The sequence below is a fragment of the Tursiops truncatus genome, chromosome 14 (assembly GCF_011762595.2).
Source record: "Tursiops truncatus isolate mTurTru1 chromosome 14, mTurTru1.mat.Y, whole genome shotgun sequence".
Classification (NCBI taxonomy): Eukaryota; Metazoa; Chordata; class Mammalia; order Artiodactyla; family Delphinidae; genus Tursiops; species Tursiops truncatus.
Window position 1 is genome coordinate 24,494,676 of NC_047047.1, and position 17,788 is coordinate 24,512,463.

General features: G+C 38.6%; 1 long non-coding RNA gene across 1 annotated transcript; it reads right to left on the minus strand.

The window, feature by feature from the left end:
- Nucleotides 1-191: 191 nt before the first annotated feature.
- Nucleotides 192-11,268, minus strand: LOC117307822 (uncharacterized). The gene is made up of 6 exons (XR_004521714.2): nucleotides 11,067-11,268; nucleotides 9,584-9,659; nucleotides 8,472-8,602; nucleotides 5,065-5,189; nucleotides 2,211-2,257; nucleotides 192-1,524 (listed from the first exon to the last, which is right to left on the minus strand). It is a non-coding gene; the product is annotated as an uncharacterized lncRNA (long non-coding RNA).
- Between the last annotated feature and the right edge of the window lie 6,520 nt (nucleotides 11,269-17,788).

The following is a 17,788-nucleotide window of genomic DNA, read 5'->3' on the forward strand; positions in this document are numbered from 1 at the left end:
TCGTGGGCTCTCTAGTTGTGGTGCTTGGGCTCAGTAGTTGCGGCATGCGGGCTTAGTTGGCCTGCGGCATGGGGGATCTCAGTTCCTCAGCCAAGGATCGAACCTGCATCCCCTGCATTGGAAGGCAGATTCTTAACCACTAGACAACCAAGGAAGTCCCCACTCTTGTATTATTTTAAATTTAGTCCTCATTTCTGAATTTTTTTTCTTTTATTTTGAATTCTGTCCTGAGTTCTATCATCTTACCTAATATTCTGGTTTACGCAGTTCCTTCATCTTTTTTTTTAATTATGGTAAAATATACATAAAACAAAATTTAGTACTTCAACCATTTTCAAGTATATAATTCAGTGACATTAAATACACTCACAATGCTGTGCGACCATCACCACTATTCAAATTCAAAATAATTATGTCTAAAGATTGAGCAGGACCTCAGAAAGATGGAGGCAGCAGCATAGTTTCTGAATCTCTCCAAACCCTTTCATGGAAGAAGATCAACTAAAACCAAACACCCATAGGTGGCATTTATCAGCATTTACCTTTTCCAGAACTTTTTCACCATCCCAAACAGAGACTCTAGAGCCATTAAACAGTAACTTCCCATTCCCTCCTTGATCCATGTTCTTTCATCTTTTCCACTGTTTTTCCTAACATCTTTTAGCCCACTTTGAAATAATAGGTTACAGTTTTGATCTGTTTTGTGGACCTGTCTTTTCCAACTTGATTTTATTGTCTGAAGAGATGCTATTCTGCTCCTTATTCTCTTTTTGCTTACACTACCTCTGTATGGGATATGATCCCAATCCTTTTCTTTTATTGATTTTTGGATGAAAAAAGTTTTAAAGCACTTTGAAAAGGAGGTGTGAGGCCATGTGGAAACGTGTTCCTCATGGCTGTTTCATCAATGCTTCATTTATACTGTTTTGAAATAACTCTTTTCCAGGAGGCATAAACCAGTGGGCTTTATCATTGTACAGAGTTCAGGGAAATGACCCCACGAAAGCTGATCACCTTAGCAAAAATGATTTAGTTATGATTTCACCCAAGATTGGTCACAACCAGCCTGGGAAACTCAATGAACCAGAGACAAGGTATAATGCCATCTTTCCTTCTCTCTGCCTCAGCTCTCAAGGATTGGCCACCTACATGTTATTCGTAATTATTAGTTGGTTTCTGTTCATAATTACTATCAGAAGACACAGCACTTATGGGTCTAATTACATTGCCCGGCTACGCACCATTCTTCTTCATTTTGGCTTCCTGTTCACCAGCAGGAACCTGATTTATTTTTATTCTCCCTTCACCACAGCCCAGTAATTTTTGTGAATGACTCTCAGTCTCGCCAGAATCTGTATCTCTCACTCTGCCCCAACATCCCACCCCATCATTCACTCCCTGAAGTGTACTCTAGAAATTTAGGTATACTGGATATTTTAACACTGTTCACCATCTGTTATGAAACCAGAAGAAGAGCAGCTCTCTTATGGAACGATGGAGAACTTGTAAGGATAAAACACCAGTCTGCAGGAGAAAGGGAAGAAGAGAATGATGGAAATAGTTTCCGGAAAACTATTTTTACATTATGTTTTGTTTGTTCTTGGTAAATAAATTTAAATCTTCTAAACATTAAAAAAAATCTAAACCACTAAATTCAATAATACAGGAATATAACTTTTAAAACATTTTTCTTTGGCTGCGCAGCATGTGGGATCTTAGCTCCCCAACTAGGGATTGAACCCACACCTGCTGCACTGGAAGCGCAGAGTCTTAACCACTGGACCACGAGGGAAGTCCCAGGAATATAACTTTTAGAGGAGAAGTTATAAACCCCTTGGCTATATGAACTGGAGATTTTTAGTAAGAAGTCATATATTTTAAATGACTTGGAGTTTTAAAGAAAGGAAGGAAGGAAGGAAGAAAAAGGGACTTCCTTGGTGGTGCAGTAGATATAATATCAAAAATAAGGTAATTAATTAAATAAATTTAAAAAAGAAAAAAAATGCTGAAATCCACTGACTAATTATTCAGGCTGTTATATCTCGCTATTTCCAGATACATCTCTTTCAACACTTTTGGTAAAACGTTATCTTATGTCAGAACAAATGAATTACAAACTTTTCTCTTTGTCCAAAATTTGAGAAATTCTCCTACACTTCTACCTTCAAATTTTATAAAAAGGGAAAAGTAGTGACAACCCTTATACTTACATCCAATTGCATCATCTGGCCACATGCCTTCTACATCAATCAAATATCTACAAAACAACAAAATTCGAGTCATTTGTAAATAAAAAGAAAAGAAAATCAAGGTTTTGCAAAAAAGGTCCAATATCACTTTACAAATATAGATATAAAAATCCTAAGAAAATATCAGCACATCTAATCAATAATTATTAAAGAATGATATGCACCAGGACCACAAAAAGGCATTATTCCAAGGATGCAAGGATAACGCAACTTTAGAAAATTTATTAATATAATTATTTACATTGATACAACAACTTAATTAATAAATGAAAGAGCATAAAATACAGGACCAAACTGGCAGATGTTAAAAAGTTATCTGATAACGTGCAACAGTCAGTTTGGGTGAAAATGCTCTGTACGCTAAAAACAGGAGACTTAATATGACAGAGTATTCATCAAGAACCAACAAATAACAAAAGACAAATCAGGACAAATATTAACATCATATCTAAAAAACCCTATCTAACCAACCATAGGAGCCAGAGACTTAGGAATCACCATCACTGACAGCTATTTCTCCCTCACCCTCATCCTCAGCCCACCACCAGTGCTAACAATGATACGGCCTACATACCTCTAGAATCTGTCCACATCTTTCCACCAAAATGACCACCATACCCTGGTCCAAGCCATCATTATGCCCAATTTCTACAAAAGTCTCCTAACTTGTTTCCTCGCTTCCACTCTTTCTCCTTGCAGTCTATTCTCCACTTGGTAGCAAAATGATAGGTTGAAAATGCAATTGGGTATGTTCCATGCACTCACCTTCAACAACAAAGTTCAATGGTTTTCTATTAAAGTCTGAAACCTTAAACATAAGCCTGCACGATCGAGCTCCTACCCATACTTGTAGCTCCATTATAATCACATGCTCCCCCAACAGCCCCACCTTCCTGGCCTGTTCCTCCAACACACCATATGCTTTCCTCTTATAGGGTCTTTTGATATTCCTTATGCTCAGAAATCTCTCTACAGTGTCCCTATCTGCTTAATACCTACTCATCCTTCAGATATCAGCTGAAACATCCCTAAATAAACCTTCTCTAGTCTCCATGATGAGATCAAATCCTCCCTAAAATATGCTCTCATGGTACCATGTTCCTCTCCTTGGCACTTGTCAGAGATGTAATTCTACATGCAGTGTATGATTCTTGAATATCTATTCCCTCTCTGGACTGTTAGAATTCACAAAGGGCAGGTCAAGTCTTTTCACTCACAAAATTTCACAAGTCTTTTTGCTAGCCCCCAGCACAGTGCTTAAACATAACACATGCTCAATAAGTATTTCCTGCATGAACAACCATAAATTGGTACAGTGTAGCAACAACCACAAAAAGCATAAGGGCACCAACTCTTTGATGCAGAAGTCCCATTCTGAGTGAAGTTAAGTGAGACAAAGCATATATATTCAAAGGTGTTCACACAGCAATGTTCATTACTTCGACATTTTATAGTATCAAAAACTTCGGACTTTTATATGTTCATCAGTGAGCAAAGGAACGATGCAGCCTTAAAAAAAATAAACAAATGGGACCTAATGAAACTTAAAAGCTTTTGCACAGCAAAGGAAAGTATAAACAGGACAAAAAGACAACCCTCAGGATGGGAGAAAATATTTCCAAACAAATCAACAGACAATGGATTAATCTCCAAAATATATAAATAGGTCATGCAGCTCATTACTAAAAAAACAAACAACCCAATCAAAAAATGGGCAGAAGACCTAAACAGACATTTCTCCAAAGAACACATAAGATGGCCAAGAGGCACATGAAAAGCTGCTCAACATCACTAATCATCACTCAACATCCTGCTGCACTTGATTCTTTTACCATAATTAACCCACTTATAGTCACTACATGTTTATCTTCCTAGATAACTGTAAGTTGCTACTGAACAAAGACTTCTACTCACCTCTGTATCCCCGTGCCCTAACAACAAACCTATAAGGCTCTCGGTGTTTACTGAAACAATTTATTTTCTGAGTCTCTACCAATTCTAGGGAGTGGATAGTATAGTCTCCTCCTCATTATCAGTGAGCCTGACATCTGTGGGAGGGGCTTATAGCAGAGGAAGTCACCAATGGATCATAACTAAGGTCCTGAGACTGCAATGGCAGAGAGCATGGTGAAGTTAGTCCACTACATGCAGAAGACCCACAGAGGAGTCAGCATATGCACTGGACTACACTTGGTATAACGTGTGAACAATCAAGGTTTACAAACGTGTTCTCATGCACTAGTAAGGATCTTCTAGCCCACACGGAACAGACAGAACACACACAAAGGAGCCTGGAGGAAGTGAGTAGGCCAGCACAGGTAACATTTCTGTGACTACAGTTTACACAAATCAGATCATTTGCCTCCTTTCTAGACACCCTGGTTATCACAGGCAAGGCCAAGCCTCTCAAGTTTTAAACCTAAAGTACAGGGAAGATTTGTGAATAGGGCTGCAGATATTTAAGAGCTAGTACCTGCATTAAGCAACCAGGTTATAGAATGAAAAGTCATCTTGAAATTCTAGTCTCTCCCTCTCTCTCTCACCTCCTATCCCTTATCTTCAAATTTTTAGAATAGAGATAAGCTAGTTCAGTTCATATTTCTCACAAAAATCACTTTCCAAACTAAACTAAATTGTTAGTGACGATAAATAGGAAAAGCACCGTACTCTATTAGCACCATCTGACATTTCCACCTTAATGTTACCAAACACAACAGGCCTAATGTCAGAACTATTAAAAATGTTCAAAATCCCCAACCCCACTCACAATGCATACCAAAGTTCAGGTAAAGGAAAAAAACCAAAAACAACTCACCATTATCTTTATTTTCTTTCAGAAACCCATTTAAATTCCCACTGGAATTTAACACTAGTGTCGTCATCTGGCACCTGATGCCCAATTGTACAAATTTTTAAATAAGGAATAGTTGCTGGTAAGTCCTATAAGGCAAAACCATGAAAATACGTATTATTTCTTTTGTAGGGAAAGACTAAAAAATTAGAGAAGGCAGAATACAAACAAAGAGAGTACATTAAACTTAGTATGTCAGTCATTCTGATAAGAGCCATTTTTTCCAAAGCTGCTTTAACCAGTAATTATCACTTGATTTTCATTAAAACTGCAGAATGGACAGTTACCAGGCATGCAAAAGGAAAAGCAAATCTATGTGAACGAATGGACATGTAACTCAAAATGATATAAACAGTTCTGCCTACATTTATGTTCTATCTTACATTTCAAGGGCCATAAAGAGGCTGTGATTTAAGCAGAAGAGTAGGATAGAGTCAGAAGAACTTGGATTCGAATTAGGAAATAGAGCAAATTTCAGGCATTGTTGAGAACTGGTATTCTTGGGGTGGGAGAAAGTAGACTATCAATAGAAGACAGAAAAGGATAAGTGAAAATTCTCTAGTTCTGAATTTAAATGGAAAGTAACAGTATGAACCTATGACATATTTTTAAAATATTAAAAAAAAAACATAAATATTTCCTAGCTCTGACCACTGAAAAAGTCTAGAAACAACTGATGTCATGTTAAAAGTACTCAGGAGCCACTGAGAAGCTCCAACTGCCCAAAGATAGGGCTTCAGTTAGAATAATAACTGTAACGCAGTCCACGGTGATATGAATAAATAAATTTTACGAAATTGGTCACCACTGAAGGATATTTGTGAATCAACTCATTAGTTTGAAAACTCTTAAATAAAAGAAGAGAATCATGCCTCTATAACTGGGCAACCAAATAGTTGATGAGAGGAATATTCTCCTCATACAAATATACCCAGCTAATAAGTGAAAAAAAGAACAACAGAATTCACCATTCTTTGAAGCCTCAACTGAATTAATGGATGAAGGTATGAATCATCAATGACTGCTAATACCACAGAAAAGACACAATTATATATGTCTCCATGGAAGAACACATCATCACCTATGAAACTGTCTTGCCAAAACAAAACATGCAAGCTTCATACTGATCAACTACCAATTTACAGGAAATAAAAGGACTGAAGAATATGTTAACAACACATGGACTGTAATCATCAAAATCTAGATGGAACAAATTACCTGTTTTCTTTAAAAAAAAATTCAAGGAGGAAAAAAAGTTAAAGAGACATGGAGGGAGAACCTAGAGATTAAATAAGACTTCAGAGACCTAACAATCCACGGCAAAGTGTGGACCTTATTTGCATCTAATTCAAAATTCTTAAAAAGAATTTTTTATGACATTTAGGAGACAACTGCAAATTTGAGCACTCACTGGGTGTTTACTATTAAAAAATGATATTAAGGAATAAAAGTCCTATATTTTAAATACACATACCAAAAATGTATACCTGGGGCTTCCCTGGTGGCACAGTGGTTGAGAATCTGCCTGCCAATGCAGGGAACACAGGTTCGAGCCCTGGTCTGGGAAGATCCCACATGCCGCGGAGCAACTAGGGCCGTGAGCCACAACTACTGAGCCTGCACTCTAGAGCCTGTGCTCCACAACACGAAAGGCCGCGATAGTGAGAGGCCCATGCACTGAGATGAAGAGCGTCCCCCGCTTGCCGCCAGTAGAGAAAGCCCTTGCACAGAAACGAAGACCCAACACAGCCAAAAATTAATTAATTTTAAAAAATGTATAGGTGTAATTACATGTTGTCTTGGAGCTGCTTCAAGATAATATGGAATGGGGTGAAACAGGTGGGGGTATAGATAAAACATGACAGCCATCAGTTGGTAAATATTAAAGCTGGATGAGTTCGTGGGTATACAAGGAACACTCACAGTATTTTGTATACTTTTGTATATGCTTAAGATTGTGATAATTGTTTATAAACAAGACAACACTGTAGAAAACAGTCTGGCGCGTTCTCAAAGGTTAAGCGTAGAGCTACCGTATGATCCAACAACTCTGCTACTACCTACGCTGCACATCTAACAGAACTGAAAGCAGGGATTTGAACAAATATCTGTACACCAATGACCACAGCAGCATGATTCACAATACCTACAAGGTGAAAAACAACCAAGTGTCAATCAACCGTTGAATAACAAACTATGGTCTATATACACACAGTGGGATTTATTAAGCCAAAAAAGGAATGGCATTTTGTTACATGCCATAACATGGATGAACCTTGAAAACACTAGGTTTAGTGAAATAAGCCAGACATAGAAGGATAAATGTTGTAGATTCCACTTACACGAGGTACCTAGAATAGGCAAATTCATAGAGACAGAAAATAGAATAGAGGTGTCTAAGGGCCGGCGGGAGGGATAATGGGGTTGTTACTGTTTGATGCTTACAGAGTTTTTGTTGAGGATGATGAAAAAGTTTTGGTTATAGACAGTGGTGATAGTTACACAACACTGTGACTGTATTTAATGCCACTGAACTGCATATTTATAAATGGTGAAAATAAATATGATTTATCTATATTTTACCACAGTAAAATAACAGGAATAACTGAGTTGAAATTTCAATTCTTCCTTGTCCGAGAGTCAGTTTCATCGTCCATAAAATTAGTAATTGTAGTTGTCTATCCTCTGAGCTTAGTGCAGAGTAAGCCCTCAGTAGGAGGTATCAGTACTACTTCCACTTCAGCAGCAAAGGATTGTTGTGAAGATTAACAAAGTCAATGGATATGAAAGAACTTTCTAAATGGCAAACTGCTATACAAATCTTAACAAACATTAGGTGTTACTGTCTCTCAAGGCCATGGAACAGGTCAGAAGAAGGATAATTATTTTGCACTGGTATGTCCTACATGGGCCAAGAGAATGCATGTGTTTCTGTATTATATCAGAAGATATTAGGAAAAGAAAGCATAAAACTTAGAGAACAAGTGTCTTTTACCCTGATGCTTAAACATGCTCAGGCAACTGCTTAAAATAAGTGCTAAAGACATAATGGACATACCTTTCTTTCCTTTTAGGCTACTACTATTCTACCTAAAAGTTTATTTCAATTTCAAAATATAGAACATGGAAGCTTATAGAATTTCTTAAGCATATCTAGAGCCTACTGCCAAATACTATAGTTCAATTCATATCTTTAATCTCATTTTGAAACAGCAATTACAAATGTGTATTTATGGAAACCACTAGCTTCCCTTTTTGAACCCACGAGAGAAGGCCAGGATTCACCTTAGCATAAGATGATAACTACTGAATTACTCTCAATTATTACAGTATCAGAAAGAAGGTCATTTTCAATTACGGGTTCCATTTACCTCTGGCTTATAATAGCCGCGAGTATATGTTAAGTCAATAATCAGCCCAAGTTCTTCATTTTGTTCCTGGAGTTTGTTAAAAACGATCCAAGGGGGAAAATAATTCTTCTGAAGCAAGATTCTTTTCAAAACTGTGTCAGAAAGAATAAAATAAGAAAGCACATGTGTTTAAAATCCTTTATTATCTTATCCATTTATTCAAACCCTGTGATGCTAACATATGAGATTCAAAGTAAAGTTTCCTCCTCTGGAGTTTACAAGCGATATTATGATCGTTTCTTCCAGAGAGATTAGACGGAAGAAAATAAGTTCACTTCTATACATTTATTTCTAGGTTTGTTTATTTCATTTTGGTCTCCTAACCAGACTGTAAACCTCCAGAAGGCAGGGACCACATCAATTTTGCCTACCACTGTATTGCCAGCTCCAAGCAGAGTGCCTGAAAATAGACACAGAAATAAATACTTCTTGAATATCAACATATAGGAAGGATGGCTTTCACTGCTAAATATTCTTTCATGTATTTGGCTTATACATGTACCCTGTTCCATTGATCTCTTTGGTTATTCAAGTGTCAGCAACACACAGTGTTTGTTAAATTAGTAGACTAGTTTTAGAGCAGTTTGAACTTCACAGCAAAACTGAGCAGAGAGTACACAGTTCCCACTTATACCTGCTCTCCTTCATCCCACACAGCCTTCCCTGTTATCTACATGCTATACCAGTGTGCTTCATTTGTGAGAATTCATGAACCAATGCTGACACATCATTATCATTCAAAGTCCATAGTTTATTGCATTCATGGTACAAGTAACTGACTATTTCTTATTTCTAGTATGGTCATCCCCAAACATCTACATACTGAGATACATATTACTTTCTTATAAATTACTTTATTCTTATTTATAATTAGGGCATTCCATTGGTTTCTTTTTTTTTAATTAAGATCAAAAGTAGGTTGTATTCATCTATGAATTCCATTTCTGGATAGTAAAGGAGGTATTAAAAAGTATTTGCTACAAAAAGGGAAAATGGAGTATGACAGGGTTGAGAGCCAGGTCTATATGGTGAATTCAGATTTCTGGAAGAATACGGTATTAACTTTTGCTTACCTTTTTTAAAGGAACTTTGAAAGCAAGGAAACGAGTCCCAGGCATCCGCTGTTCAACTGGGAATTAGTCCTTCCACCTGTTAATATATTTTTTGTTAGGCAAATTTTATGTTAGGCTGTCTCCCTGCATAGGATGGATGTGCCTTGAAAATGGAAATCATATCCCTCTAGGGTAGGTCCCTCTTCTTTCTGCTTTGCATTTTGCTGCTCCACTTATTCAATCCCACCTAGTAATAACCTATACTTCCCTTGTTCCTGTTGTCCCATCTTGAAAACAGATAAAAGGCAACAAAACAATGCAAAGGTCTCAACAAATAAGGGATATCTAAAACCAGAGATGACCAGAACTTCTGCATCCCTGATAAAACCTAGCCCGGTGCTGACTGCTAAGGTATCATTAATACATGCGTGTTGACTGAAATAGTTTAAACTCAATTCTTCCACTTCACAGTTTATTTTCAGTCCTCATACAAAACCTGATAATAAAATTCCTTAATGCTAGGAATCACAGTGAAAAATAATATCTGAACTGACTTCTGTAAGATGAGTTAGAACTAAGGTTAATTCAGTGTATCTGAAGCATAGAAAGTGAGGGCAAAAGTGGCACAAGGTGGGGCCATAGAAGCAGAGAGGATTCTTGACCACGTACAGTCTTAAAGGCCAACGGTTTGTTTTCTATTCTCAAAACAATGTTTCTGAGCGATGTTTATGAGCAATGTTCCAACTTGCTTTTTAGGTTTCTTTTGTGAAGAACGGATTGGAAGGAAGCAAGATATATGGACACTACTTAGGACCTAATTGCAACAGACAGGCAAGTTCAGTATTAGGATGTTGAGGAAGAGTTGACAGATTCAGAAGAAATTCAGATAAACTGAAGCGGGCTTAATGAGGTATGAGATGGAGGAAAGGAAGGTCTTAGGGAATTAAAGCATTTACCGCACACATGAGCAAAGTCTCAAAATTAATCATTTGAACGTACAGAGGTAGATCTCTCAAATGACACCGGTTAGGAAGCAACAGTACGCCCTTTATAATTCCGAGGGGCACACAAATCAACTGTTCGATGGAAAATTCGGCGGTACCGGTGCATTTTTTTCACTCAAACTTAGTTTCAGTTCCTCTTACTCACATTTTCTGTGCCAAAACAACACAGCTTGAGGAACTGAAGGGGATTCCATTTTGGTAATTAAGGAGTGTCCCCAACACTGACAGACAGTCCCATCTTAAAAAACAGTCCCTCTGCATTTTACCCGAGGAGCAATGGCCAGAGCCTCCCATTTAAAACGATGGGGGGAAATCAGAACACCACACACTGCCCCTTTCAGCTACTGTGAACTGAGCCGCGAGACGACCAATACCCCCTAGCACAGTGCGGACGGGGCAGCGCGTGGGGGCAACAGTCACAGGAAACAGCACAAGAGATGAAGCCCAGGCCCAGGGGCTCTGAGCTCCAACGGCAACGCCCAGGGGCCAAGGCGTATTACCTTTCCGAGATGTGCTTTCTGCCCTTCCTCCTGGCCGATGAACGTCCGGAAAAGCCGCGACGCTGACTCCAGCGCCCTCGGGCATGACGCCACTGTCTCACGTGACCCCCCAAGATACCGCCCACCCAACGCCAAGAGTGCCAAAGTCGCCAACCCGGCGACCCCGGTGCCAGCACAAGGCCATGAACCACAGGCGGCTAGGCGTTACCCCACGCAGGTCGCGGACCTCCTACTACTGCGCATGCGCCACCGCCCGTCGAGATGACGTCATCACGTCGGCCTACTGAGACGCTTCATTAGTAAAGAGGATTTGATGCCTGCAATTTCCCTCCTTAGCAGGAGGCTGGTAGCAGAGGTCCATTAGTTCGTGTGTGTACCCTTCAGAATTCCAATCATACGGGACATGGAAAGTTGTCCCACTCTCCCAGTTTCTTGTGTGGTTCTTTCAGATATTTCCCAAGTGCTTACATTCACACTTGTATCTTGTATGTAAGTATTTGTACGTAACAGGTATCCTGTAGTTTATAGAAGGGCAGCACACTATACACATACTATATACATAGTCTACAATGTTTCTTGGATAGTGACGCTGTTATCTTTCTAAAATATAAACTTGGTTGGATTGCTCTGTTGCTTGAACATCTTCACTTAGCACAGAATACAGCCCAGGTTGTTAGCGTAGCATTGAGAACTCTTTATAAACAAATATCAGTCTGTCTCTCCAACTGAATTATAAGTTCAAACTATGACTTACAAGGACCTACATCATCCACCTCCCTCCTTTCCCCTGCCAGCCTCCCTGATTCCATTCTCTACTGCCCTGCCCTCACTGAATTTCCCCTGTCCAGCCACACTGGCCTCCTTACTATTCCTCAAACATGCCAAGCATAGTCGTGCCTCAGGGACTTTTCTTACGAGTCCCATGGTGAGTTTGAGAAAAACTGAAAGAATTCGAGTATCAGGTTCTAGTAAATTGTTAAATGTATCTTGCTTAAGTTTTTGTTCATTAATTTATATCCAACTACATAAAGCAAATTTGAGGAAAAACATATTAATAAATAAATAAATAAATAAGAATGAGGTCTCCAAATATTTTCATAGGAAGATGTCCACCATATATTAAATTATAAACCAGAATGTCTAAATACTATACCATTAAATCACATGTACAGTCAGTTCTGCATATCCAACGGTTCCATATCCTGCAGATATGGAAGGCCGAATATACTACACCATTTTACATATGGGACTTGAGCATCCGAGGATTTTGGTATCCATGGGGAGTCCTAAAACCAATCCTCTGCAGATACCAAGGGACCATTGTATATGCTTATATCTGCATTTTTTACGTCTGAAAAAATATGTGCTAAATTATTACTGGTGGTAACCTCTGAGTAGGGGGCAAAATTGCCTTCCACTTCATACATTTCTCTGACTGCATTTTTTGCATTCAGCTTACATTAGCTTACGTTACTGTTGTAAACAAAACAATTTAAACATGGTCTGCCTCTTGCGGTTGGCAACTCACCTGCAGATGAGGTAGGCAGTCCTATTTCAACCATGGGTACTTTGGACACCAATAAGTCTGTCTATAAAACAGGGAATATGGAATTAAGTAAGCGAAGTAGATACACTAAACACAAGTTATACAATTTTCTGAAGAGTAGCGTTTATTAGTTACCAAAACACGACCACTATCCTGAAAAGGAAAAACTCTGAAGAAAAGAGTATTTTGCAGGAACGTACTATGAAGAATTAACTACTATAAAGTCAAAATTCATTGTCTCTGGGAAATTTTGCATAGCCTCCAATCAGATGCAATAGTGTGGACTGGAGAATGCCCATCAGGAACTGATCTGACTATAGAAAAAGGGAGCACAAAAAAAAAACAAAACAGGCTAACAGAAGAATAGAATTTGTTTTTGAGTGAAACAAATGGAATGCCTTCACTTTTAATGCTCAATATTAAAAAGAACAAACGTTTTCTGAAGGGCTCTTGGGGTCCCAAACACCTCCATTCCTTCTCTCATTCACTGCTCCTCACAGGCCACGGGTCTATGTGCTTGTTGAGTTCTCGGGTTAACTAGCACTGTTCTTATTTCACAAAGAAAAAGTAAGGCTTGAGATGTAAGTCCAAGCTGCACAGCAGGCAAACAGAAAAAAAGACTAGAATCAAGTCTCAGATTTGTCCAACTATGCCACAGTGTTTCGTGGTCCAGCACTTAAAAAAAAATTATATGAGAAAGTAAATAAAAAACAAAAACATGTAGCTGATCTCTGCAAAAGTTATGTCTGTGACTAGGTGGTGTCTGGCATGTGACATCTCCTGCCTGGATTACTACTGCCCTACAATTCTAACAATCTCTTCTATTTCAAATGATCCTCCACTTGGAAGATGTTATCTTTCTGAAATATAAACTTGGCTGGATTGCTCTGTTGTTTAAAGATCTTCACTTATCACAGAAAAAACCCAAGTTTTTAGCATAGCATTGAGAACTCTTTATAAACAAATATCAGTCTGTCTCTCCAACTGAATTATAAGTTCAAACTATGACTTACAAGGACCTACATCATCCACCTCCCTCCTTTCCCCTGCCAGCCTCCCTGATCTCATTCTCTACTGCCCTGCCATCACTCACATTCCCCTGTCCAGCCACACTGGCTTGCTTACCTTTCCTCAAACATGCCAAGCACAGTCGTGCCTCGGGGACTTTGCACCTACTATTCTTTCTGCTTCAGAACACACCCTCCCACCCCATCTCCATTCTCCCAGAACACACCCTCCCACCCCATCTCCACTCTCCCAGAACACACCCTCCCACCCCATCTCCACTCTCCCAGATAGCCAATGGCTTGTTTCTCACTTCAAGGCTCTGCTCAATCGACATCTTAATAGAGGGGACTTCCCTGATCACCTACCACATTCCCTCACCTCTTCATCTTGTTTTGTTATTCTCCAAAGCATTTACCACCACTTAACACTTCATATATTTATTTATTTATTTATCTCTCCCCCCCACTAGAATGTAAAGCAGATAAGGGCAAGAATTTTGTTCTCTTCCTACTTCCTAGAACAGTGCCTTCAACTTAGAAGTTGTTATACAAATATTTGCTGAAAATGAATGTATGAATTCTCTGCCCTTTCACACTACCCTCTAGTCACACCAGAGGCTGCCGCTCCAGAGCACAAGTTCAAGCCCTGTGCCTTCTGTACCTGTCCCCAATACCTGGGCTGTCCTTTCCTCATTCCGGCAAAATCCTCTTTCCCCAAGCCCAGCTCAAACGCTGTCTCCTCAGTCAGGCCTTCCTCAATTTCTCCTCTATATTCTGGCTGCACTTGATTCTTTTATTATAATTAACCCATTTATAGTCACTACATGTTTCTCTTCCTAGATAACTGTAAGTTGCTACTGAACAAAGACTTCTACTCACCACTGTATCCCCGTGCCCTAAAAACAAACCTATAAGCCTCTCGGTGTTTACTGAAACAATTTATTTTCTGAGTCTCTACCAATTCTAGGGAGTGGACAGTATAGTCTCCTCTCATTATCAGTGAGCCTGACATCTGTGGGAGGGGCTTATAGCAGAGGAAGTCACCAATGGATCATAACTAAGGTCCTGAGACTGCAATGGCAGAGAGCATGGTGAAGTTAGCCCACTGCATGCAGAAGACCCACAGAGGAGTCAGCATATGCACTGGACTACACTTGGTATAACATGTGAACAATCAAGGTTTACAAACGTGTTCTCATGCACTAGTAAGGATCTTCTAGCCCACACGGAACAGACAGAACACACACAAAGGAGCCTGGAGGAAGTGAGTAGGCCAGCACAGGTAACATTTCTGTGACTACAGTTTACACAAATCAGATCATTTGCCTCCTTTCTAGACACCCTGGTTATCACAGGCAAGGCCAAGCCTCTCAAGTTTTAAACCTAAAGTACAGGGAAGATTTGTGAATAGGGCTGCAGATATTTAAGAGCTAGTACATGCATTAAGCAACCAGGTTATAGAATGAAAAGTCATCTTGAAATTCTAGTCTCTCCCTCTCTCTCTCACCTCCTATCCCCTATCTTCCCACCTCCATCTCTATTCCTTCTCCCCTACTCCCTGTTTTATGTATATATGTGCATCATTTTATATATACACGGAATATTTACTGTCTGTTAGATTTATTTAATAAAGTGCACACTCCTCAGGCTAAATTTAGAAAGAGGACAAAATGAATACTTTCTCATGGGGGTCAGGGCGTTCCAAAGACAAATGATTCCTCAGTCTTAAAACATGGCAAACACCATGTTCCTTCTGACAGTTAGATGCTAGAAAAAGGCAAGTGGATCCTTAAAATACACACGCTATTAAAACCTACTATCAACAGAGTAGATCTTAAAGTGGAAACAAGAAAACTCCAGCCTTTTAAGTTCTTCCTGTCTGAAGATAAGAATAAGAGGTGGGAGTGTTCTTCCTCACCTGCACCCAAAGTGTAGAAGCAGCAAAAATATCTTAAACACATATGATGAGGAAGCCACTCTTGTGGTCCACTCTGTTCTGTTTTGCTTCTAGGGATCTGTCTCACTCCGAACCTTTGCTTTTTGTTTTCTCTTTTATATACGCTAAGACCCTGAGAGTCTTAACCTTTTCTTCCACCTCTCAACAAATAAATAGGACAAAAGAACATTTTAATTTTTTTTTATGTATTTTCCATTCAAATTTTTAGAAAAGAGATAAGTAAGCTAGTTCAGTTCATATTTCTCACAAAAATCACTTTCCAAACTAAACTAAATTGTTTGTGACCATAAACAGGAAAAACACCGTACTCTATTAGCACCATCTGACATTTCCACCTTAATGTTACAAAACACAACTTGACACTAATGTCAGAACTATTAAAAATGTTAAAAATCCCCAACCCCACTCACAATGCATACCAAAGTTCAGGTAAAGGAAAAAAAAAAAAAACAACTCACCATTATCTTTATTTTCTTTCAGAAACCCATTAACGGCACATTGGAATTTAAAAATAGTGTCATCGTCTGGTATCTGATGCCCAATTGTACAAATTTTTAAATAAGGAATAGTTTCTGGTAAGTCCTATAAGGCAAAACCATGACAATATGTATTATTTCTTTGTAGGGAAAGAATAAAAAATTAATTAGAGAAGGCAGAATATAAACCAGGAGAGTACATTAAACTTTGTATGTCAGTCATTCTGATAAGAGCCATTTTTTCCAAAGCTGCTTTAACCAGTAAGTATCACTTGATTTTCATTAAAACTGCAGAATGGACAGTTACCAGACATGCAAAATGAAAAGCAAATCTTTGTGAATGAATGCACATGTAACTCAAAATGATATAAACAGTTCTATCTACATTTATGTTCTATCTTACATTTCAAGGGCCATAAAGCGGCTGTGATTTAAGGAGAGTAGTAGAATAGAGTCGGAAGAACTTGGATTTGAATTAGGAAATAGAGCAAATTTCAGGCATTGTTGAGAACTGGTATTCTTGGGGTGGGAGAAAGTAGACTATCAATGGAAGACAGAAAAGGATAAGTGAAAATTCTCTAGTTCTGAATTTAAATGGAAAGTAACAGTATGAACCTATGACATATTTTTAAAATATTAAAAACAAACATAAATATTTCCTAGCTCTGACCACTGAAAAAGTCTAGAAACAACTGATGTCATGTCAAAGGACTCAGGAGTCACTGAAAAGCTGCAACTGGCCAAAGATAGGGCCTCAGTTAGAATAATAACTGCAACGGAGTCCACGGTGATATGAATAAATAAATTTTACAAAATTGGTCACCACTGAAGGATATTTGTGAATCAACTTATTATTTTGAAAACTCTTAAATAAAAGAAGAGAATCATGCCTGTATAACTGGGCAACCAAATAGTTGATGAGGGGAAACTTCTGATAGAAATATACCCAGCTATTAAGTGAAAAAAAGAACAACAGAATTCACTATTTTTTGAAACCTCAACTGAATTAATGGACGTAGGTATGAATCATCAGTGACTGCTAACATCACAGAAGGAGACAATTATATGTCTACATGGAAGAACACATCATCACCTATGAAACTGTCTTGCCAAAACAAAACATGCAAAATTCATTCTGATCAACTACCAATTTACAGGAAATAAAAGGATTGAAAAATATGTTAACAACACATGGAATGTAATCATCAATATCTAGATGGGACAAATTACCTGCTTTCTTTAAAAATAAAATTCAAGGAGGAAAGAAAAAGTGAGAAGGCCATGGAGGGAGAAACTATTGATTAAATAAGGCTTCGGAGACCTAACAATCAACGGCAAAGTGTGGACCTTATTTGCATCTAATTCAAAATTCTTAAAAACAATTTTTTATGACATTTAGGAGACAACTGCAAATTTGAGCACTCTCTGGGTATTTAATATTGAAAAATGATATTAAGGAAAAAAAGTCCAATATTTTAAATATATATACCAAAAATGTATGGGTGGGGCTTCCCTGGTGGCACAGTGGTTAAGAATCTGCCTGCCAATGCAGGGGACACGGGTTTGAGACTTGGAATCGTAAGATCCCACATGCCGCGGAGCAACTAGGCTCATGAGCCACAACTACTGAGCCTGCGCGTCCGGAGCCTGTGCTCTACAATAGAGAGTCCACGATAGTGAGAGGCCCACGCACCGCGATGAAGAGTGGCCCCTGCTTGCCGCAACTAGAGAAAGCC